Here is a 5,996-nt window from a genome sequence, read left to right on the forward strand (position 1 = left end):
AAGTAAAGAAATGAAAGTATGAAATATAAGATACGGACACCGTTCCTTAGGATGAAAAATCATAAGTATGGCCAAGAGAGCCAATGAAATTATAATGATGTTGTGAATGGTTGAGGTTACTAACGAGGCTATTTATAGTGTGAAAGGTAATGAGGTGAATATAAAATATATTTGTGCTTTTGTTTCCCTTATGTGCAAACCAAAAATATTTTTGGGAGTATCATTAGCAAACCGAGGACGGGTGGGTCATAAGGCCCATACCCAAAACTGCACGTGCTGGTGTATGGGTGGATTATAATTTTTCCCCTTGTATGGTATGATATTGATATATTGATGTTATTGTGGTTATTTCCCTTAATTGTGATGATGTTGATATTAGTTGCGAATTGTAAAGTCAACCCACACGGCATATATGGGAAGGCAGCCTAGCCGATCGGGAGGAGATCGGACGCCATGTTGCGCACATGGTGGTACTACACTTGGTTACACCTTTCTTTCGCACCACATATCAAACCACATTGTTAGTGGGGAGATGTCCTAGCAGATCGGGCGTGATCGGACTTCGTGCTAAAAACACGGTTGTATATCAGTGCTAATGATCTCCCCAACCAAAAATATATGTATTGTTTTCGTATTTTGAAAGTTGTTATGTTTTAACTGGGAATTTGCATATTGTTAATTATGACTTGTTTCTATCATTTTTCCTTTCTTATATTGGCATTCTATTTTGAAAGAGGACATTTAGCTTTACATACTAGTACTATTCCATATGTACTAACGTCCCTTTTGACGGGGGAGCTGCATCTTCAATGGATGCAGGTAAATTCGTCAGCGAGCAATTTTGATCCTCGTTAGCAGTTACTCTCTATTCAACAGATTTTGGTGAGCCCTACTCTGTTCCTGGCTTTATGTCATTTGACGTTGTACTTTATGTTTTGAGGTATAGCCGGGGCCTTGTCACTGACACTTCCATTCTTCTCTTCTGTTGTACTTTGAGACTCTGTAGACAGGTTGTGGGTGGTGTATGATGTTGGGAATTAAACTAGTAAGTGTTGGTATTTGGGAAAATATGTTTTCACCATATCAGTAAACTTATAATATTTTGGAAATCATAAATGAATATCCTTTAGTAATGGAAAAAGATTGTGGAACAGTTGACTCTTCTCATGTCTATCACTTGCACTGATTATTATATTGTTAATGCGCAAGGTTGAGTAGAAGGCATCTAGTAGACTTGCTTAACCGAGGTATCTTGGTTGAGCACCGGTTGCGCTCTCCGAGGTCGGGGCGTGATACCAGGTTTTTCACGGTTAGAGTGGAGGGGTGCATTAGATTATGTTCCTAGCATGGTTATATCATTTCTAAAGGCTCAGCGGATGGTTGAGAAGGGGTGTGATGATTATTAGCCTTAGTGAGGGATATAAGCATTGATACTCCTACCGTTGAGTCAGTTCCGATAGTGAGAGACTTCCTAGATGTATTTGCAGTGGATCTTCCGGGCATGCCATCCGATAGGGATATCGATTTTGGTATTGACTTATTGCCAGGCACTCAGCCCATTTCTATTCCACCATGTCGTATGGCTCCAGCAGAGCTGAAAGAGTTAAAGGAGTAGTTGAAAGAGTAAGGGTTTCATTCGGCCTAGTGTGTTACCTTGGGGTGCTCCTCTCTTGTTTGTGAAGAAAAAGGATAGTTATATGCGCATGTGTATTGATTATCGGCAGTTGAACAAGGTTACAGTGAAGAACAGGTATCCATTGCCACGCATTGATGACTTATTTGATCAGCTACAGGGTGCCAGAGTGTTCTCAAAGATTGATTTGCGGTCAGGTTATCATCAGTTAAAGATTCATGATCCAGATATTCTGAAAACTGCCTTTAGGACTCGGTATGGTCACTATGAGTTCCTCGTGATGTCATTTGGGCAAACCAATGCCCCAACATCATTTATTCACCTGATGAACAGAGTATTCCAACCTTATCTTGATTATTTCGCCATTGTGTTTATTGATTACATCTTGGTGTACTTCCCCAGACGTGAAGATCATAAGCAGCACTTGAGGATTATTCTCCAGACCTTGAGAGAGAAGAAGTTGTATGTAAAATTCTTAAAGTGTGAATTTTGGCTTGATTTGGTGGCATTTTTGGGTCATTTGGTGTCGAGTGAGGGGATCAAGGTAGATCCGAAGAAGATTGAGGTAGTGCAGAATTGGCCTAGACCGTCTTCAGTTACTAAGATCTGGAGTTTCCTTAGTTTGGCCTAGTATTATCATCATTTCGTAGAGGGTTTCTCATATATAGCTACACCTATGACCAGATTGACCCAGAAGGGTGCTCCTTTCAGATGGTTCGAGGAGTGTGAGGCAAGCTTTGGAGAAGGTCAAGATGATCCAGGAACGACTTCGTACAACCCAATCTAGATATAAGAGTTATGCGGATCGGAAGGTTTGTGATGTTGTATTCATGGTTAGAGAGCGAGTCTTGCTCCGAGTTTCACCTATGAAGGGTTTGATGAGGTTTGGGAAGAAGGGCAAGTTGAGCCCTAAGTATATTGGACCTTTTAAGAAACTTGAGAGGATTGGGGAGGTGGCCTACAAGCTTGCTTTGCCACCTATTTTATTTACGGTTTATCCGGTGTTTCATGTCTCTATGCTCCGGAAGTATTACGGTGATCCGTATCATGTTTTAGACTTCAGCACAGACCAATTGGGCGAGGATTTGACTTATATTGAGGAGCATGTTGCTATCTTGGACCAACATGTCCGGAAGTTGAGATCAAAGAGTATTGCTTTAGTAAAGGTACAATGGAAGGGTCATCTGGTCGAGGAGGCGACCTTGGAGACCGAGCACTACATGCGGAGTTGTTATCCTCATTTATTCACCACTTCAGGTATGTCCTTATGCATGTTCGAGGACAAAGGTTTGTTTTAAGAGGGGGAGAATGTAACGACCCGATCAGTCATTTTGTGTAATTGTGCTCGTTTCCCCTATTGATGCTTCACACATGTATGTTTATGATTTTATGACTTGCGGGTTCGGTTATTTTCGTTCCGAGAAGCTTTGGGGTTGATTTGGACCCTTGATTCTTAACTTAGAAGTTTAAATTAGAAAATATTGACCAAACTTTGACTTTTATGAAAATGACCCTGAAACTGTATTTTTATGGCTCTGATGGCTTCGTATCATGATTTCGGACTTAGGCGTATGCACAGAATTGATTTTCGAAGTTCGTGAGTTGATTTATGTTGATTTGCTGAAATTTGGCAATTTGAAGTTGAAAGGTTTAACCATAGGTTGACTTTTAGCTATCGAGATCAGAATTTGATTTTGGGACTTGGAATAAGTCCGTTATGGTATTTAGAACTTGTCTGCAAAATTTAGTGTCGTTTGGAGTTGATTTGATAGGATTCAGACGTTTAGTTATAATTTTAGAAATTCTTGAACTTTACTTTGGAATTCATGTGTTTTAGTCTTCAATTCGTAGTTTTCGATATTATTGTATTTTGATTGAACGAGCAAGTTCGTATAATATTTTTAGACTTGTGTGGATGTTTGGTTGGAGCCCCGAGGGCTCGGATCAGTTTCAGACATGTTCTGAAATGGTTTTGAACTGAAATTAGACAGTTGGTGTTGCTGGTGCTCAGGTATCGCAATTACGAGCACCAGCATAGCAATTGTGAAGGTGATAGTGGGGGCTCAGTTTTCATAATTGCGGCATCCTCTTCGCATTTGCGAAGTCTGCAAGATTTTGCCTTGGTTTACAATTGCGAACATTTGTTCGCATTTTCCAAACTCCCAGCTTCGCAATTGCGATGCCTTTTCTCGCAAATGTGTGGTTTCATGAGGCTGTCAGGATTCGCAAATGCGAGCCCTGGTCTGCAATTTTGAGGGTTCGCAAATGCAAACCCTGTTTCGCAAATGCGACATCTGCAGCTGATTAAAGGGCTGGGAGACGGAATTTTTGAACTCATTCTCATATTTTTGAACCCTAGACTCGGTAGGAGGCGATTTGGAAAGGGGATTTTCACCTACAAACCTTGGATAAGTGATTCTAATCCAATTCTAATCATATTCCATCAACATATCTTATATTTTAACATCAAAATTATGTGAATCAAAGTAAAAATTTGTGAAACTTTGTCAAGTTTTTAAAATATAAGAAATTGAGTTTTGAGAGTCGATTTGGACTCGGATTTTGAAACTAATCACATATATGAACTCGTGGGGTCATGGGTAGACAGAATCCACCATTGGACCCGGGTTTTGACTGGGCGAGCCTCGGGTTAACTTTTGTTGACTTTTTTGGGAAAAGTATAAAGATCTTAGTTTTATCTATTGTAATTGAATTTCCTAGCATTGTTTGATAATATTAAGTCGATTTTTGTTAGATTTGAGCCGTGTGGAGGCAGATTTTAAGGTAAAAGCTATTTCCGAGTGTTGAATTGGCCTAGTTGAGGTAAGTGTTTTGCCTAACTTCGTGTGGGGGAAATATCCCTTAGAATTGGTACTATTTGATTTAATTGTGCTAAGTGATATCCATGTACGCAAGGTGACGAGTGGGTACATGGGTTGTACGTGGTATTTCACTGGTTTAGTCTATTTAGACTATTTCCATGCTTTAATTGAAATGCAATATCATGTTCTAAATTCTCTTAGTCAATCTATTCTTACTTGTGTTAGTCTATTCTTATATGCCTTAAATGATTTTGTTAACACTTGTTCTACCTCCTAATTTATAATTTGCTCTCATGCTTTAGTTGAACTTGTTGCCTCTTTTATTGTTTCATGTTATCTCTTTCATTGTTGATTTTCATTATTTGAAGTCATTGCTACACGTTATCTCTTCCATTATGAGTTATCCTTATCTAATATTGTGGTTATATATTGTCTCTCATTGTTGAGTTATTGGTGTTGAAGTTGTGAAAACGGTTAACACGTTGAGGCGAAATTATTATTGTTTACACAACTTTCTTTTGAGTATTTTACATTCATTGTTATTATTGATATTCTTGTACCCGTTGTGGTGGAGCCGTGGGCTATTGTTGTGGAAACATTGATATTATGGATTGTTGGAAAATTATGATATATGGGCACTTATGTGCGTGTTGCTTGTAGGGGAACTACGTGAAGCCATGTGGCATCATAAGGTGGGCTAAAGTGTGTGTAGCTATTTCTGGAAAACTGTTTTCAAAACATATTTCAAATGTAAGGCTCACGCGGTGGTATAAGGAAAGATTGTGATTGAAATTAAGAAATGTGAATACGAGGCGGTACCTCGGTTATAATTCTTGATTATACGAGCCGGTACCTCAGTTGTGATTTCATTATAAACGAGGTGGTACCTCGTTGTGATTCTTCTTGTTTAATTCATATTGCAAAGAGTTTTGGTGGGAACATTTCTTGTTGTTTCATTCTTTATTGTTCTAGCAGTTGTTGTCCGTATATGATCATTGTAGTTCTCTTTAGTTGCTTCTTTTATGCTATTTCTATGTTTAATTTCTGGAATAGTTCATGTTACTATCTTGATTCCTATCAGTTATTTCTCAACTTTCCATTTTATATTCGTATTATATTTTCATACTGCTTATTTATATCCTAGTAGGTGCCTTGACCTAGTCTCGTCACTACTCTACTCAGGTTAGGCTTGATACTTACTAAGTACCATTGTGGTGTACTCATACTATATTTTTGCACATTGTTTGTGCAGTTCCAGGTACGTCTGCCCATGCCGGACACTAGAGTTGATTGAGTTGTTACTTGGGAGACTTCAAGATATACTTGCTCCACGTCTGCAGGCCTTGGAGTCACCTTCCCTTTTATTCTGTTTACTATTGTAGTTCTTTCAGACGGTGATGTAGTAGTTGCCCTAGTTTTACTCTATAGAGCTTATGACTCAGTTCCACCGATTTTTGGGTAGCGTATTGTTGAGATTATGTTTTGTATCGGAAGGTTATATCAGTTATTCAGCTTTATTTTAGTATTTTGATAATTTTTTC

The sequence above is a fragment of the Nicotiana tomentosiformis genome, chromosome 12, assembly GCF_000390325.3.
Source record: "Nicotiana tomentosiformis chromosome 12, ASM39032v3, whole genome shotgun sequence".
In the NCBI taxonomy this organism is placed as follows: Eukaryota; Viridiplantae; Streptophyta; class Magnoliopsida; order Solanales; family Solanaceae; genus Nicotiana; species Nicotiana tomentosiformis.